General features: G+C 45.6%; 1 long non-coding RNA gene across 1 annotated transcript in view; it reads right to left on the bottom strand.

Annotated features, from left to right (window-relative positions):
• LOC146839055 (uncharacterized) overlaps positions 1 to 19124 on the bottom strand; it is a 93551-nt gene extending 74427 nt beyond the window's left edge. Inside the window, exons 1-3 of the long non-coding RNA XR_014960444.1 lie at positions 18905 to 19124; positions 7087 to 7137; positions 5130 to 5248 (exon numbers count right to left, since the gene is read on the bottom strand). This is a non-coding gene — a long non-coding RNA (uncharacterized LOC146839055). The remainder of the gene's footprint in view (positions 1 to 5129; positions 5249 to 7086; positions 7138 to 18904) is intronic.
• Between the last annotated feature and the right edge of the window lie 377 nt (positions 19125 to 19501).

Raw genomic sequence — 19501 nt, 5'->3', positions numbered from 1 at the left:
TCCGGCATGTCAATCTAAAAGACTGCAAGTAGTGCCAAACCAGGCTGCTAGATTAATCTATCGCCAGCCAAGAATGAAGTATGTCACCCCTCTTATGAAAAAGTTACATTGGCTTCTGGTAGTCGAATGCAGTGCATTCAAGTTGGGATGCCTCCTCTTTAAAGCGCTCCATGGCAACTGCCAAATGTATGTATCTACTCTGGTCCAGAGATATATCCACATTCAGGATCTTAGGTCTTCCCATTTGAAACCCCTAGCTACTCCGTCCTTTAAATACTAGAAATTGGGGGGGGAACTAAGATTTGCAGTCCTGGCCCCTCAATTTTGAAATTCTCTCCCTCAGGACATTAGATCGATGATATCATATCCTCAATTTTGGAAAGACCTGGCTCTTTCCCCAGGCTTATGAATGAATCACTTAGCAGCAGGACTCCCTTGTACCCAGCGCCATGAAACCTTGTGGTGTACGCGCGCTTTATACGTATTTTTAACATAACATAACATTTAACATCATCTAAATGGGACAACCTGGAAAGACCATCTGCATTGGCAGTCCCAGGTCTGTGTTTAACTTCAAAGTCTATTCCCTGTGGGGGAGATGGACTACTTTAGCTGTTTGGGATTTTCACCTTATATTTGCATTTACCATCGGAGAGGTCTGTGGTCGGTTTGAACTAGAAAGTAAGAGCCAAACAGGTTTGACCTAAACTTCTCAAGGGACCAAACCACAGCAAAGGTGACCATCTAAATGGCACTTCAACGCTGTTCCCTGGGGATTAGCCTTCTACTGATGAAAGCCAGTGGCTGATCTTGACCTTGGTCATGTTTTTGGGATAGCACTGCTCCTATACCATGTTCAGAGGCATCAGTCTGCACAATGAATTGCTTGACATAATCTGCAGCTTTCAGAACAGGTGCAGAGCACATTGCTTCCTCCAGCGTGTCAAAAGCCTTTAGACAGCTCACAGTCCAGTTCACTATTTTTGGGCATTCTTTTGGAAGTCAGTTCTGTGAGGGGTGCCACAATGGTGCCATAATCCCTCACAACCCTCCTATAGTACCAGGGAAGCCAAGGAAGGCCCTCATTTGAGTCTGGGTAGTTGGAGCCACCCAGTCCAGAATGGTCTAGATCTTTGGTTGTAAGGGTTGAACCTGGCCTCCACCAACAAGTTGACCCAAGTATGCAACCTTTCCCTGCCCTATCTGGCACTTGCATGCCTTGATAATGAGGCCTGCACTTCTCAGAGCCTCCGGTAATTTACTAAGGTGGATCAGGTGATCCTGCCAGGTGGAGCTAAAGACAGCAATATTGTGTAGATATGCTGCACTCAAGGATTCCAATCCAGCAAGGGCTTAGTTCACCCTCCTTTGAAAAGTGGCAGATGCATTTTTCAAACCAAAGAGCATTACAGTGAACTGATAATACCCATCTGGGGTTGAAAATGCAGATATTTCTTTTGCTCCTGGAGTCAGACCTATCGGCCAGTACTCTGATGTGAGATCAAACATAATCAGATACTTGGCTGCTCCCAACCTGTCAATACGTTCATCTGCCTATGGAATTTGGTATGCATCGCTTTTGGTCACAGCATTCATGCCCCAATAGTCCACACAAAACCTCATTTCTTTCTTATCATCCTGGTCATGAGGCTTGGGGATTAAAACAACTGGGCAGGTCCAGGGGCTCTCAGAAGGCTTTAGAACTCCCAATTCCAGCATCGTGCTTACTTCAGCTTTGATGCTATCTTTCACATGTTCAGTCTGCCTCTAGATTTTATACTCGACAGGTAGTCTTTCATCAGCGTCTACATCATGGATACACCAGCTAGTCTGGAGAGAGGTCAAAAGAAGAGCTCAGCAAACTGAGTTAGGACTTGCCTGCAATCAATCTCCTGATGGGCAGGTAGGGTGTCTGACAAGACCACACCTTCCACTGACCCATCTTTTGGATTGTTGGACAGGTCAGGGACAGGTTCACTCTTTGCTTCCTGATCCTCACATCTGCCATGTCATAGTAGGGTGTAAGGCGGTTGACATGGATGACCCTCTTGGGGTTCCTGTCAGAGCCAGGGTCTACCAGGTAGGTGGCCGCCCCTTTTCTTTCTAGGATAGGGTAGGGTCCACTCCACTTACCTTGCAGAGCCCTAGGAGCCACAGGCCCCAAAACCCACACTACCTGCCCTGGCTGGAACTCAACCATAGCAGCCTTTTGGCATTACCAGAGCTTCTGGAGCTCTAGGCTGGCCTCAAGGTTTTGATTGCTTTTTCCATGTACTCATACATCCTGGAGCAAAAGCCAAACCACATAGTCCACTATACCTTAGTAAGGTTCAACAAGAGGTTTCTCCAATCCCTCCTTCACAAGGCACAGTAGTCCCGACAGGAAACCCAAACAGATGCTAAAATAAGGAGGACCCCAGTCCCTTCTGTGGCCCTTCCCAATAGGCAAAACGCAGGCATGGAAGTAAGACATCCCATCCTCTTTTGAGTTTTTCAGGAAGTCCACCAATCATGCCCTTCATGGTTTTGTTAAATCTTTCAACAAGGCCATTACACATAGCAGAGTGGCTTTGGCTACACTGACCAGGACTTATGCAGCGGGGGATTGGAGGTCCCACATTTGGACCCCTAATATTATGCTGTTCAATTGCAACACGCAGCTGGATGACTCAACACAGTCCCTAGTGGGTAAATGCAGCTCTTGGCGGGAATGGTGGACGCTGGTTGTCTTCCAGAGCTGTTAATGGAGGAATCAGGTACACCGAGAGATACTCCATATATTGTTCGACAGACGGCCAGAGTATGGCAATGGTTTGTTGTGAGAGTACTTAAGCGCGCACCATTCCATAGGGAGCTCCCAATCTGGATATTAAAACCAATCAGGCAGATGGCACTCAGTATGTCCTTCCAGGCATGGAGGGAGGGGGATGCGAGCAATACGGTAAATTGTACCCAGATGAGACTTATCGCCTTTAAACATGCCCGCAAAGAGTTTGGTCTATGCCAGGGGCAATTTTTACAACATTGTTACAACAATTTTTAGCCTCTGGTATTCCTTACAAGCAGGGTAACAATGCATGTCAATATTTACTCGAACTGGTTGGCAGCAGAGTTGACTTCTGATTTTGAATATTTGCAGGATTTAAGGTACAGGGGTCACTACTGACTGGAGTTACTTAGCAGGATAATAGGTCACAGGGGGGCAATACTGACTGAAGCTGGTTAGTATGATCACTAGTCCCAAGGTGCTAGTAATGACTCAAGTTGGCTAGAATGATAACAGGTCCCAGGGGCCAGTACTAACAGGAGCTGGCTAGTAGGCTTACATACAGGTCCAAGGGGCCACTACTGACTAGAGCAGGCTCAAAGAATAACAGGCCCTAGGGTGGTGGGGGTGCGAGTGGCACCAGTGACCAGAGTTGGCTAGAAGCATTGACAACCTTTGGTACTGATTATATGCAGGATTCCAGGTCACAAGAAGCACTGCTGAATACGGCTGGATAGCAGCAGTGGTGGCCTCTAGGAAGAAGGAATTGAGAAAGCATAACTGGATATACTGGTTTCTTTAATGCCGATAATTAGTTACACATGAATGTCATAACGTGCATTGATATATTACATTACCAAATTACAATATTCTTATATTAATTTGATGTGTCTGTTCGCCTTAATATGCCTGCAAAGTTACATGTTTCCATTAGGGCTCAGAACCATTTTATTTAGTGATGTCTATCTGCACACTTTCCTGCATCTTGTAGTAAATTGAATATTGGCAAACAGAAGTGTTATTTCCAGAAACAGTGAATTCTGCAGCTTGTCTGTGTATCTTGTATCTGCACCTCACGGACTCCTCACATTCTTCTCGAGAGAAGATCCTGCCTCCTACTCGTTAGTGTCGTTTCAGTAACTGTTTCTATCACATGTTCATGTTTCATTGACTTGTATTAGGAGAAAAGTGTATAAAAATGCATTGTGTAGCATTAGCATTATTTACTCCAATTGGCTTGAGGGTGGATGCTCTCGTCCATTGTAAAGACAATTGTCACTTGTTAGTTTGCTTGGCCTTTTGCTATTATTGCATTAAATGTATGATAGATTTGTTGTCCTCCCGGTGTGTTTTATTTTATTTTACATATGACAAGAGATGACGAGTCCAGTATACACATTCTTCATATAAATCAACTCACAGTATACTGTTCTGGAGGTTCAGTCTCACAGACATTATCTCTAACTGAACGCAGGCACCCTAGGAAGCATGTGCTTTTCAAACCAGTTGCCCTCTGATGCGGCATCCTCGCTATTAGATACGTCAAAATGTCCTGAATTTTAGGAGGGTTACCGTCTCTAGTGCACTCTTTTAGGCAGTGCTCACCTGTGTGGTAAGATGTTAATAGGCACCTTATCACCTATGCCCAGTGCAGGGCTTGAGTTACAGAGCTCCTTGCACTGTGGAGAAGATTAGGTCACATTTACCCGTTTTCCCAAATTTGGTCCTGATAAAATGCCAACAGATTGCTCCATGAATACACAAGGCATGGAAAAAGTTGACCTGAAGTATAGACCCCAGCCTACCAGCAGGTCCATAGGTGAGCGACACTTTCACACAGTGATAGGGGCCATTAGTTCCTCAATTTCTCTGCCACTGTTTTTAATCTCAACATGGACCAGGAAGATCACAATAACTATATTGCGGCAACTGGTCGATAGTTGATCTTATATTCAGACTTTCACCAATCTCACATCTTATGACTCAACATCCTCATGCTCATCCGGCGTACTTATTAAAAGATCTCCGACAAAGTGCCCTCTTGTGGTGCCCGCCAGGCATTGTAGCGCCGGCCTGGTGCGGAGTATGGCCCAGTGATGAATCATGTCACCTTCAGGTGAGTGAACGCAACTTGTCTTAAAAGCACATGCTTCCTAGGGTGACTGCGTTCAGTTACAGATAATGTCTCTGGGACTGAACCTCCGGAACAGAATACTGTGATTTGATTGTGTTTTATTTTAACAAATGTACATCGCAGATATTGGCGCTTGCGTGTTTCACAAAAAGGATTGGATACCTGCCTCACAGCGCACTTCTTACAGACGAGTATCGGGTTATCATGTTGCTGCTACAAGGTCCTTACCTGTGCGAGTTATCGGGATCGATGCAGGGGGCAGACCCAAACCAGCCACACGTGGAGATCAATGACAAATACTGAAGAATTAACAGAGCTTCCAAGCTGGTGACCATTACTTAATTGACCTTGAAAATAAAAGACACGTTTTTAGTATTCTGGTGACTCATGACCATAAAAAACAAAGGTTATAAATTCAATATTGTGCCAAATACTTAAAAAATGGAACTGGATGTGCTGAATCGGATGTTGCCCAAGGTCCCGCGGGACACCTTCCACCACTATTTCTTATGGGACTTGTAGTTTTGTTTTTCTCATTAAAAGGATGGGCTCTAAAGTCCCAGTGTTCTGAACGATGTTGGCCAAAATCAGAGGCCTGACGGAGGATTAAGCACGACACTGCCCAGCTTAGCAGTGAGATGAATGACAGTTCCCCAGCCCTTCCATTCTTTGACAGAGGATCGTCGGCCATTCCTATTTTTTTTAAACGACAAAGAAACCTTTATTGCAGCTTGTGTCACTGAAGAGATAAAACCCCTAGGCGAGTTTAACTTCTGACAAACATGAACAATCAAGAACATGAGCTTCTGGTAAACCATCAAGCACCCAATCAGAATCAGCCGCCCTTCACACCCAGGAATTCTTGAGGCTTTGGAGAGGATGAATTGCACGTGGTATAAGAGGAACACTACATCGACTCAAAGCTCACTTCTCAGGGATGGACTGAAATGCCAGCCTCATGGCACACTTAGCCAGCTCTTCACCTCCTCCTCCTCAAACTGTTGACCAGCTATCAGGGCAAAAGAGCCAGCAGCAAAGCATCGCTGGCTTGGTTCCACACCGGAGTAGGCAAGGTGGTCAACGCCATACTCCTCCAAGTCAGCAAGCACTCTGGTCGAGCCACTCCTAGCTCCACATGAATGTTCCCCATCACAACTATTTTAATGGTACAAAGTTATGTTTGTGCAAAATGTATGGGTCATAAAGTGAAAGGGTTTACTTTGAAGTGCTGAAAGAGAAATCATGAAGTTTTTCAATATTTCTGAGTCTGCCCCAGTACACAGGAGCATTATTTCTCTACAGCAGCAAATCATGTATGTGCCCTGTAGAAAGCATGTTTGGATGAAACATGGAATGCATTGCAGCCAGCAATCTGTGCAACATCATAGCAGAGTGCAAGATAACTTGTGTTATTATTCCAGCAGAACGAAATGCCATTCCTAATGTGTACGTCATTTTAAAGACAGTGCCAGGAAAATGTATGGTCAGTGTTGTTCTTCTGCCAGATAAAAGACTATCACCATTAATGTGCCAGGAAATAAAATACTATGAGAAATCCTACTTGGTGGCAGGGTGCTGCCTGCCACTATATTGCAGGTTTCTTCCAACATAATCTGATTTATAAATACATACTCCAGGGTGCTGCCAGCTATGGGGTCTGCACACAGCAGTCTTGAGCCACTCCGGAAGGAGGTAAGCTCTTCATTTCATCTTAAGCCCTTAGGTTACAGTCACAGCCTGATAGATGCGGAGAACTTTATCCTCGCTCTAACTGCGCCGAACAGATAGATGTAGCCCATCATAGACTGTGGTGTGTGCTGGGTGATGCCTGGCATCTTATTATCGTTGGCGGGAGGATGAAGCTCTGATAGGAGCTACTACAAGAAGAGCAGAGAAACAGGACCACAGATCTCCACAGAGCGACAAGTGCCCAGACGCTGAAGACAGAACTCTCGAACAGCAAACCTCCTGCGCCCTGGCGATTCTCCAGGGTAAGCAAATGATGGCAATGAAATGCAAACTGCAGCATTAAGGTCACACACTACAACATCTTTCCTTTTAAACCAATGGTAACAGCCTATGATAAAAAACTAAACAAAAAGCTACAAAACTAGAAAATGCATTTCCAAATGCTGCAAAAGAGGAACAGTTAATACAAATGAAAAATATTAAACTTTGTTGGTACCTTAGTAATGTGCTTACTTCTTGGCTTCATTCCATCTGCAGCAATAACGCTCTGAAAAGAAAAATTACTGCTATGAGTCTCAGAGTCTTCCGTGTTACTGGTCTCAGTCATGAAGACTGCGGCGTCGGAATATAACTTTTTCTTATTTAGCTTTATAGTTCCACCAGTCGCGCCATCGCTTTTAGCAGACACGCTACTGTCAGCAGCATCATAACTTCAGGCAGACCAGCAATTAGGATATCACCACTCACATTGGGTGAATATTCAACAAGTACGGTCTCGGCTTACCAAGTAGAACAAAAGAATCGCGTCTCATAACCATACCCAGAGCCACAGTTAGATCTGCCGCCACTTGAGCACACCCAAACATCTCCACACTTAAGCACCAGTCCCAGGGGAGACCATCTGTGATGTCCTTGTTAACTTGCACCACTCCTGGGTCAGCACAAGCAGCATCATGGACAGCATCTAACACCGCATCTAACACCGCTACCACAAACATTCATGAACATCCAAATCCTCGTCACCCAAACTACCCAAAAATGGCTTTCTAGATAAGCAGCCAGCCCTGTAGTTTCTGTCTCTGTGTACTAATTTGATGTCAAAGTTGTAATTTTAAAAACGGCCTTAGCAACATTACAGGGGCCTTTCTGACGCCATTAGCATTAAGGTTTCAAACCAAAGGGCTGTGGTCTGTGAACTTCACAAGATGCATGCCCCCAGACCTCTTCTGGACAATAAAAACTGGTGAAACCATTCAGAGGAATTGGTGACATCATAAATCATGTAAGAGGGCAGTAAGCTCACTCCGTACCCTCAGAAAAACAGAGCGAACTCTATGAATGAGAGGTATTGCCTGAGCTTTAAGTTTGATACAATGCTCAAACCATTCACTGCTCCCACTCGGTAAACATCAGGAGAATATAGTAAAGTTTTCTTAATGTCATTGGCATCAAAATCTACATTAGATACAGGCATGTCACTCAACACCGCTGGATTATCAGGACCAGGCCTCATAGCAAAGCCCAACTTAGTCGGATTCTGCACCCCCATCCCATCCCTTCCATTGATAGTTACATACATTTTTGAGGGAATCATTTTACCAAAGGATTCCAGCAGACTAACAAAGTAATCCAGTCTATATCGATATCCTGCTCACTGCTTTGGGATCTATATTGGAGCTGGTCAGCTGTTTCTCACATCTCTCCTTTTCTCAAAGGCTACATCACACCAAATCTTGATGGGTAGTCCTGAATACGCCATTCCATTTAACAACCCCATACCAGCATGAACCATACACAAGGGACACTTTACCAGTCGCATGAAGGTGGAACGAACTATGGAATCAAGTTATTCCCTCTGGGGACATTCTTCCTCATGAACATAAATTGTGCCAACTTTTACAGTAGTGCATACACTCACGCTGCTTGAAAATGCCCCAACACTGCAACATTTCCTTGGTCCGTGCATTTCCCATTACTTCTCAAGTGTGCCTTAAACCCACAACTGTAGCAACAGCCATGATGAGCTTTCTGAGCCCAATTCCCATTTGTTCTGTCTCTGGCGTTCACAGAACAACCCAGAGCAGTCCCAAGAATGCGACTCACTGGTGATGTGCCCTCCTCAGAGGTCAGTGCCTTAGATGAAAGCGTGAAGCGCTCTATGCTTCTAGGAATATTCACCACTCGGGGAGAGTTGGGTTCCTGCAGCTCAGTAATCTCTCCTGCAACTTCTTAGAGAAAAAGTTAAACACAGGCTCGTCTCTGCTATATACATCAACTCTGTTCTCAAATTTGCTTGGGGTTGTCAAAATGCAGAGCTGCAATATATTCCGCCACACTTTCCTGACTACCTTGTTTTAAAAAGTTGTGACATTCAAGCGTGATGCTTGGGTCATCTCCAAACTGAATTTTTTTAGAGGCTCTGTTGCCGCACGATACACGTCCCATATTCCACTTTGTCTACAGGGTGCCTGAACCCCGGTAGGTTATCAACTGCCTATTTGCAAGAAATTGAATTATTATTTGTGGTGAAAGAGGAAAAATCACAACCCCTGTCAGAGTGAATTTTCAACACCATTAAAAGTAACCTGGAGTCAACCCCCTGGTACCTAAGGCACGGAACAGGTAGGCTTAACTTAGGGTAATATGTAAAATATGTATGCAGAAACCAAAACAGTAAAAGTAAAAATGCAAAACAATAATAAACCTAAACCGAAATAGAAAAATAAAGTAAAATGTAATGAACAAAATGACACTAAAATGACAAAACCCAATAAGCGGGATCGGAGATATAAACTTGTCGCATGGTCGCTGGAGAGGAGGAGGGGGCGGACCTCAGACATAACTCTCGTCACCGCCTTCCAAAAGTCACTGATGTATTTACATTCCCAAATGATATGAAAGAAGGAGCCAATTTCACCACATTCCCTAGCACAATATTTAGACATACCCTGCCCCAGTCGATGCAGTAGTGTTATAGAGGCATATGACCTGTGGAGTATACGTAGTTGAATCAAACGGAATCTGGCCCTTATGGCTACCTCCCGTGGGCTCTGTGCTGCCTCTTCCCAGTCGTTATCTCTAACAGGCCCACTTCTCCTATCCAGGCCACCCTCAAGGGGTCTACCGGGTTAGAAGAGATGCACATTATTTCCTTGTATGTCAATGAGGTGGTCTTTACCACCATTGGGTTCATCAATAGTCTATCTGTAATCAGGTAGGGTCTCCCCCTCTCTAAGATATTGGTGTAGGGCGTGACTTAGTTGCATATGTTTATATCCTTTAGTGTCAACCATTTCATATTCACTTTTTAGCTCTTCGAAAGTGAGCGGTTTCTGTCCTCTCCATAGGTCTTCCAACCTTTCGATTCCCAGTAATTCCCATTTTTTAAAGGTCCCTCTCAGGGCCCTCACCTCTACCAACTGATCGCTATCCCAAGGTGGAGATCTTCCTGTCCCAACCAGTGTGTTTTGACGCTTCCCTCCAAACTCGAACCACCGTCTCTGTATGTGGGGGAAGCCGTTTTTCCCTACTTCTGCAGTATCGCGGTGCTAAATATCCCCTTTCCCCCACAGCCCAGTGGTCTGCCCTGAAGGCCGGGTCTCCACGATCAGTAAATGCCCAGTCAGTCACCACTGTCAACTGTGAGGCCCAGTAGTATTTGCACTCCTTCATAAACTCTCCTTTGGAGCTTACAGAGAGCTATTCCAGAACTGCCTCCATCCCAGAGGATTTTTTGCAGCTCACTATATCTTGCAACAATTCTTGGGTATCTTGTATGGGGTATTGTGTAAAACATATAGTAACCTGGTCAGTGACATCATTTTGAAAATGACCGCCCTACCCATCGGACACCGGTAGTTTCTTCCAGTGTTCCATGTCGTTGCCCAGCAGCTGTTATTTGGGGATCTAAATTGTCTGATAGGAAATCTTCCTCTGTGGATATCTGAATACCCAAGTATGTGAACCTTGTTTTAACTATTAGTGGGGTGGTATCTACCAATCACCGAAGGACCGTACCTGCCAATTTGAAGATGAGGCACTTAGTCCAATTTATTGTGTATCTCGAATAACTACTGAATAATTGGAATATATGGAGCACCCTATGCACTGACCTATATGGGTGGACCATGTAGAGGAGTATGTCATCAGCGTATAAGGATATTCTGTCCTCCCACTCTCCCCCTCCTGGAACTCCTTGTATTACTGGGACGTTACGGACCCATGTGGCTAAGGGCTCCAATGTCAGGGCAAAGATCATCAACGAGAGCAGAAATCCCTGACATGTACCCTTACTAGTGGGAAGAAGCAAGACACCTCTCCGTTAACTCTCACCCTTGCCGGGGGGTCTTTTTAAAGGAGTTTCACAGTTGGGTCCAAAGCCTAGCCTTTCCAGGGTGGCAAATATGAATTGCCATTCAATACTATTGAGCCGTGTGCCCCGATGAGGTATAAACCCTGACTGATCCGGATGGACCACTGTGGAATTGAATGCCCGTAGTCTGGTTGCTAGTATCTTCACCAGCACCTTTGCCTCTGTGTTTAGCAAGGATATCGGCCTATACGACCACACTCGACCGGCGATTTACCTTTTTTGGGGATCACCACTATCGTGGCTGTGCGTTGGTCCCGGGGGAGTTCCCCTTTTTCCCTTGACTCAAGGTACATATTTAAAAGATGGGGAGCAACTTTACTTGCTACACTCTTGTACAGTTCTCAAGTTTTTCAGCTTCTCTATTTTGTTCTTTTCTATGACTCCCTATTTGTGCCTGGGCGTATCCTCTGATCACGGTCTTGTAAGCCTCCCACAAAGTGGAGGCCGATTTCAGCGAGCCCTCATTGTCTTGAAAGTATTGTGTATTACGTATCTGTACCTTTTGCACGAACTGCTTCTTTCTGAAGTGCCATGGGTTTATTCTCGGTAGCAGTGTAGTGTTTCTCGTTGGTCCCTTTAACTGCACTGTGACTGGGGAGTGGTCGGATATAGCACGTGCTTTGTGTGTGGTCTCCCAAAACTGTCCCACCTGTGATGTGAATGTGAATGTGAAGATGTAGTCTAGTCTGGAGTGGCTTTTATGTGCCGCGGCGGTATGTGTGTACTGCCGACTCGATGGATTATGAGCCCACCACTGGTCAATCATGCCATCGCTGCTATAAATCCCTGTAGTGGTTCACTTCAGAGTGTCCCCATTGCCTCTGTCAGTCTATCTAACTGCAGGTCCATGACTGCATTCATATCACCCCCAAGAATGGGCGTGCCTATGGGCAACTCAAGTATGGTGTTTCCCAGCAGTGTAAGGGTATCACTATGCAGCCTCGGAGGAATATATACCGAGCAAAGGTTCAGAGTTTTCCCTTCCCAAGTGCCTGTGATTGCTGCATACTGTCCTAGCTTGTCGAGCCAACACCTATTCACTATCAATGAGAGAGATGCATTAATTAGAATCACAGCTCCCCTTGAGCCTGAGGTATACCCTGCGTGCATGTGCAACTTGTACCCATATCTATCTATTGCTTTTCAGTGATTGCCTCTTAGGTGGGTCTCCTGGAGCAGCACCATGCCTGGGCCATGCCTATGAAGGTAGTGGTGCACCAGCGTTCGCTTCACCTTACTACCCAAACCATTGACATTCCACGTCAAAATTGTAAGTGCCATCATGGAGAGTTGATCATGTTATGGTGGGTGAGAACTCTCAACCCCTCGCGCCCCCAGCTGATTAAGTGCATCACCTCAGCGCCCTGTGTCCACCTCCATGGAATCGTTTCATGTGTCTGACAGCTCTCATCGATGTGCCCTCCTGTATTACTGTTTTTCTTCGCTCAGAGCATAAAAATATTAACTACTGTAACAATCACACCCACTTGATGGGTTTCTATCCCTCTAACTTGCACCCCCATACCTTGCTTCCCTGCTTGACCGGTCTAAAACTACCCTCCTCCTCAACCTGCAGAGAGCCTGTCGCCCCATAGAACTTGCTTAATGCTAGGGTAGGCTGGAGTCTCTCATCTGTTCCTTTTTAAATTAAATGTTTTAAGAGTGTTTCCAGAACACGCACACAATGTTCATATTTGATATGCTGATGGAAATTATTGTGTTTGAGGTTTGTTTCACGCTTGAATCAAATATACACTACAACTCCCAGAAGTCTCACACGTAAGACGTGACTACGTCACAGTCGTGCGCCTCCGTTTTTTTACACACAATCATGGATGTTACGCTCGACAAGTGGCGAACACTATGGGGCCTATTTATTAGCAGACTACCTCCCCGCCGGTTACCTCCCCTTCCAGCTCAGTTCCAGAGAGGGGTTCCGACGGACAGGTAAGCCAGGCCGCCACACCCCTGTCCTAATCTTTTGCATGTTTGGGCCGACTATAGCCTTCATCGGCCAGGATTTACCTAGGTACGATTTACTGATTGATGCCTTCGTTTGCGTGCATATTAATTAAGTATAGGTTGATACAATAAGCGCCTTCACCTAAAACAATAGATTTTCTCTCCCGTTTGGAGATGGATTACACTCTGAGAAAACGCATAAAAATATATATGCTTGCATAGCATCTTGTGTCTACTCAATGACTTCATTTCAATATCGTTTAGAAAGTAAAGAAGGCCAATATATAGAGTTTTGTTATAGAGTCTGTTCCAAACTAAGGCTCATGACAAACTTCCATGGCTAACTGCTTTAACAAGTGATTTTAAATACCTGATCTGCCATGTTCTTATACTGTATTATTCAGAGTTAATGGAATGTTACATCACCTTAATCAGATGTAATATTTTCCTAGTTTCGGGTGTAAAAACAATTTATTGTACATTTCCATTTTGTAGAGCGGTGTCTCAAGTCCTGAGCGGATGCCAGGTGAGGCGAGGTACGCACCCGCAGAAAGCTGGGTATCTTTCAAATACCATTGTCTGTAGCTGTCCTCTTTGGATTTACAAGACTATCCAGGTTGTATCGTTACCAACCTTGATGTTGTTTAATGTTTTTACACATTAGCACTTGTTGTTTTTGCAGTAGCAATAATTTAAGGTCCTGACGAAAGCTTGGATTCCAACATCCATTAGCTGAAACATGTAGACCTGGACATCTAACAGTTATTTGTTAAAGCTGTATATGCACTGTTTTTAGAGAGACACCAAGACAGCGCTCGAATAAATATGTTTGTGTCTTGGTAGTCATTTTTAGTAGCACTTTTTTCACTCACTATCACCAGCACTGCAAACATCACCCTTTAAATAGTCACCATGCTTTTTATGAGATAAGAAGTATACTGGTACTCACTTCTGGGACAACTGTATAACCACCACCTTCATTTCTCTATAGGTGAGTGATGTAATGATAGCTCCCATTGTTCCCAGATGATGAAGCAAGCCACCTTTGGTGAGTGATGGGAAATTAGTTTCTTTTGTCTAGACTACAGTACTTTCTAGTTTTGCATTTCTGTTGCGTCAGAGCCCTACCTATTCCCTGACAGTGCTCCCACCTGTGCATATTTGTATTTACATTCATATAGCGCTTAGCGCTTACTATGAAACTTAGGCAAAGGGCACGTTGCATTTCAGTTCAGATGCCAACTAGGGTGCCACTAGCAGTGGGAGGCAGAAAAAGCGACATGGATTGCCCTTGTGGCCTTTGTGTGTGCCACTGCGGTGCTCACTGCAGTCCTGTTTTTAGGTATGTTGCTTTTATGTTATGATTTGTTATTTTGAGTTGCATCATGTGAAGTTACAGTGGTCATGTCACTGGATTTTCTGCAGATCTCATCACCGCCCAACCAAATATGCAACTAAGTGGCTACTGGAGTACTAGCAATCTAGCAGAAATCAGCCAGGCAACATATGGGTACTAAATGAGAAATTATGTATACTAGTGTATTATCCACCTCCAGACTCATCAGACAAAGCCTAAACCCACAAAATAAAGGCACATTCCTTGGCCCTATTAAGCTTGTGCTTGCAGCATAGTGATGCAAGGGAAGGCTTTAATAGCATGAGACCCCAAGCCTGTCCACCCATGCATTGTTTTTTTCAGTTTAACCCCTGGCTCTCCTGCCAGTGCCTAAAAAAAGCGCTCCAAGACCACTTCAGGTCGAGTCTGCGCTATATAAAACTGCAAGAAAAGCTTTGTGTGTGTTTGAGGACCAGCCCCCAAGGAGCTCCAAGTCCTGGCAAAATCAAGCAAAAGCTTATTGCTCCAACTGGGTACGTCTGTGCCTTCCATGCAGTGTGGGGTTGACCGAACACAGAAGCGAATCTGCACATAGCAAACATCTGGTCCGATGCCTTCTAGCAGTTAATCATGGTATCAATACATTTCTGACAAAACAATCATTATTACTAATATGCTTGCATATTCATTTATTAGATGTTTTTTTTACAGCATATGAATTGTCTCCCGCCATTGATTTACCCCAAACTTTAATATATTAAATGACTAATGTAATATATACTGTGCTGCCTGGCTAAAAAATTATAAGGTCCCCAAGGCGAGACCTATTGGCTATGCCAATGCTTGTTTATATAGCGCACACTAGACCCGAGACATCGGGTATCAGAGTGCTTTACATGAACACCAGTTTCGTTACATGAGGACACATTCATTTTTGTTAGGCACGGGGAGCTTAAGTGATTTGCCCAGAATCACAGGCGGTTGAGCGTAGTTGCTGAGACTCGAACCTGGTCCCCCAGCTTCGAGGTCAACCGCTCTAGCCCTAAAAAGGAAGCTTTGGAGATTCATGATTGCTATTACATCCTCAGTGCGAACAGAATGAAGAAATTTGGGAGCTAATAGGTAGTCTATATTGGCAAATCAGTCGGGTGGGGGGCAGCAAAGGGCGAAAAAAATAAACGACGACTGAAGCAAATGAATTAGCCTCTTCTGCATGCATCAAAAATAAAAAATAGACTGGATGCTAGAGCACGAGATAAAGACTTAAGACAGGTTTTCAAGTCAACAACTAAATACAGTGATAATATATTCAAAACTCCACGAGGAGCAATGACACATCGGGCATAACTGTATGCCCCAGAAACACAGGTTACGATAAAATCCGGGTCATCACATCTCCTAGGAAAACGATAACAGCTGTGTAATTATCCTGGTGGGTGTCCGCGGATGCTTAACCGCTTCGCTGCGGTGGACATTCCGCCGCAGGGCGGAAAGAAATGACGCGTGCGCAGTTTGGCCGGCCGTCCTCCGCACACGCCCACTGTGACGTTGGTGGAAAAGGTTAAGAGAAAACAAAATACTTGTTAGCAACTCCCCAAACCCACTTAGCTTCCTGTATTCCACAAAAGGTCTTGCACACAAGATAGTCAATGATCGTAAAATCTTAACTTATTAGCAGGTGATTATGTGGAGTTTTTGGAAAGTCTGGCCGTCAGAATGATACGGGCCCCTCTCCAAAAGGCTGAAGTGCATACCTTAGAGAGCATCTTGTACTTGTGCTCCGGAATAACAGGCTGCCTCCAGATGTTATTAGCGCGCGTCTGAAGGAGGAGGGGTCATCGGAGCAGTGTCATCCAGGGCATCATCGTAACTGAATGCCCGGTGCTGCATTCCTAGAGGCAGGGACATCTTGCCTAGAAGGAACCGTGTGCCGTGTTCAATGTCTGAGAACAGAAAGCCCCATGGTCACTAAAGCTCCAAGGTCAAGCAGAAGATAGGCAAAATGCACAAACAAGGTGGGAGGATAAGGCCACAGACATAGGAATGTGGAACAAGTAAAGGTTCAAAGCAGTGAACACCAGGGAGGATACAAAAAAAGGGGAACACCACAAGCAGAGAAACTAAAGGCAGCAAACCTATTAGTGTGGAGGGTAAAGGAAGCGTTGATAACCTTCACTGGTAAGTGAGGGACAGGTCAGGGAAGTATTTGAAAAATGAATAATACGCACACAAAAAACACGACTGCCAAGATCTCTCTCTTATACATCAGTTAAAGAAACTAATTAATGGCAGTATAGACTGAGACCACACGCCTTGCGCATAAATAAAACAGGACAAGACAGAGGCACAGTCACCTTGTTCCTATGACGTAGTCCTCTAAATCGAAACATACTCTCCAGTCAGTTGAAAGACCGCACCCCATTATGGCAAAGAAGATAGAGCAGGGCAGACTTATAACCTGATCATTTTCAAAGCCGAAAATACCCCAACTTTGGCTCTTTTTGAAGCATATAGGCACTTTGAAAACATACTTTAAAGATCAAGTACATGAAAACATCTCATGCCAGGTTGTTAGCACATAACTCAAACGACAGCGATTAGTGGTGTAACAATCTGAACGCATGCCAGGCTTACAATCAGATTAACGTCGACTGGCCATAAATTTGAGGTTATTTGTTTTTCTAGGGGAAAGAGGTGCTCTTTTTTCAAACGGGTTCTCTTTCTTTGAAGGCTATAACTGGGAAACAAGAAAGGGGGGAGGGGACTAGAGGCACAGGAACCACATCAAGCCGGAGATGGAAGAGTGGAATGGAACCTAGATAGGAGATCAAATAATTTACCAGGAATATCAGGCTGTGGTGATGTCTTGATATCGCAAAGATCTAGACCCTCTCCAGAATACGAACACGAGTTACCGCCACCCGGAAGAAAAGTTTTTTTTTTGTTTTTTTGATCAGCAGTAACATAGTTTAGCTAAAGCACATGAACATGTAAAAACAACCCAACCACACGCAAACCATTCAAGCAACGAGGCAAGACAAGCAGATTTTACCATCCTGCCAAGCGAACTGCCAGCAACAAAATGTACTGCGGTTAACAATTAAGGACATGCACAACTAAAACCAAAGGCAAAAGAGATAAATAGGGCCACCATGTGGGAAAAAGCACAAAAATAAGGTTTCAAACAGGGACCAGACCCGCACAGTGTTTGCCTTGCGGGAGCGAGCAGCGGCGCCATCTGTTTCGAAGGAGCAAGCAAGATAATTGAAAACAGATGGCGCCGCTGCTCGATCCCGCAAGGGAATCGCCAAACGTGCACGAGTGTCAATAGAGAACAGTGCAAAACATGCACGAGTTTAAACAAAAGTCCTGAGCGATTCCAAGAGGTCCCTCCTATGCAGCGCTTGAGTGCTGAGTAGGCTAGACTTAAAAATATTTGCAGCAAGCCCCAGGTCACAACCCAGATCAGCCAAATTAAAAGATGCTCATGTGGATACACTTGTATCAAACATCATTTATAGATGCGGTCAGCAAATTGGTAAAAGTCTGTGGTTGCAGTGGCCCAGGAGAAAGGTAAGAATATGCAACTTGAGATTCGCCGACTACGGCGGCATTCAGAATCATGCCTGAAGCCTCCAAAAGCAGCCCACCGGAACCTGAGGAATTGAACAGTTCTTAGGTGCAAGCTGCAACAGTCTTTAGTCTACAGACCTAAGGACGTGTGACTGGGAGCCCCAAGGCCACGACGAGTCTCCAACAGCCTGGTCGCAGGGCACTGGATTTATTTAGACAATTTTTTAATAGCACATACTTTACCCAGAGGTGTCAGAGCGCTTTACAATAGAGCGAAGTATATAGGATTAGATATTATGGCAAAATATTTACAGAGAATAAATCCGCTAAAAATTACACAATGCAAACTAAAGTTGGAGCGATTATGGTTCCAAAAAAACACATTCCACAGTTGAAGCGTAAGAACAAACTAGTTCTCCAGTGAGGAACATGAAACAGTCAGAGCCAGGGAATTATTGGTAGCAGTGTCTTTGAAAGAGAAGAGTTTTAAGGTCCTTTTGGAAGATGTGGAAAGAGGTGGCAGTGCGAAGGTATGGAGGAAGCGAGTTCCAAATTCTGGTCGCACTGGCGGCGTGCATGAGAACCATACGGCCGCCCGCTCACAACCTAACCAGTCTTGGGTGGTAAGAATGCCGCTGTGGTGCTGCCGCCAGCAAAAGCGCAGCTGGGCCCAGCCTGGCCGGACCCACATTCAATGCCCCCCTCCCATTCACAGACCCCACCCCAACCCACTGACCGACCCCCGGGCCCCACCCACTGACCCCACCCCAACATTCAATGTCCCCCTCCCATTCACAGACCCCGCCCCCACTGACCTAGACTCCGCCCCTCCTATTCACAGACCACGCCCACACTGACCGATCCCCCCCACCCACTGACCCCGCCCTCACACCCACTGACCCCACCCCCACATTCAATGCCCCCTCCCATTCACAGACCCCGCCCCCACTAACCTAGACTCCGCCCCCACTGACCTAGACTCCGCCCCTCCTATTCACAGGCCCCGCCCCCACTGCAGTTCCCATACTTTGTTTAATGCACTTAGACCGCTGCCTCGAGGCTATTTCTTACCTTACCTCTCTTGTGCGTTCGCACTGTGAGAGGCGGCGAGGGAGGAGCGGCCTGGCCCTGAGGGGACACACCGAGGGACTCCGGCTCTGAAGGCGCCGCCGGGAGAACAAACTGCGCGCGGGACAAGAGCCACCTTGGTGATCTACAGCTGCGCATGCGCAGGACACGCGGTTTGTCACAAGTACGCGTAGCAAAACACAGGAAACTGTAAGATTGTGTCACTGAGTATTGAGCAGCCTCGCAGGGAGAGCACTGCCTGTACAGAGTCTAACCGAGAGAGGACACAGCCAGGACCGTCAACACTGTCTTCCATCAGACACAAGAAAGCCCCAGGACTGAACTACGAGCGCGGGTTAAAGAGGGATTGTTGATTAACAAATGTACATGCGCCGGGGACAGACACTGCCTCCAGCAGCGGCGCGCGAGTTAAGAAGGGCCTTGGATTAACAAATACGCATGCGTTGAGGACAGACACTGCCTGCCGCAGCAACTGCGCATGCGTTCAGCACAGACACTGCCTTCCCCAGCGCAGCATGAGACAGAGACTCCTCGCGCCACAGCTACGCAACAGCAATCAGTGTTCTGCCTCCTTACACT

Source organism: Triturus cristatus, chromosome 4_2 (genome assembly GCF_964204655.1).
Source record: "Triturus cristatus chromosome 4_2, aTriCri1.1, whole genome shotgun sequence".
NCBI classification, from domain to species: domain Eukaryota; kingdom Metazoa; phylum Chordata; class Amphibia; order Caudata; family Salamandridae; genus Triturus; species Triturus cristatus.
The sequence above is the reverse complement of the archived record's forward strand: the minus strand, read 5'-3'. Positions and strand labels throughout refer to the sequence as shown.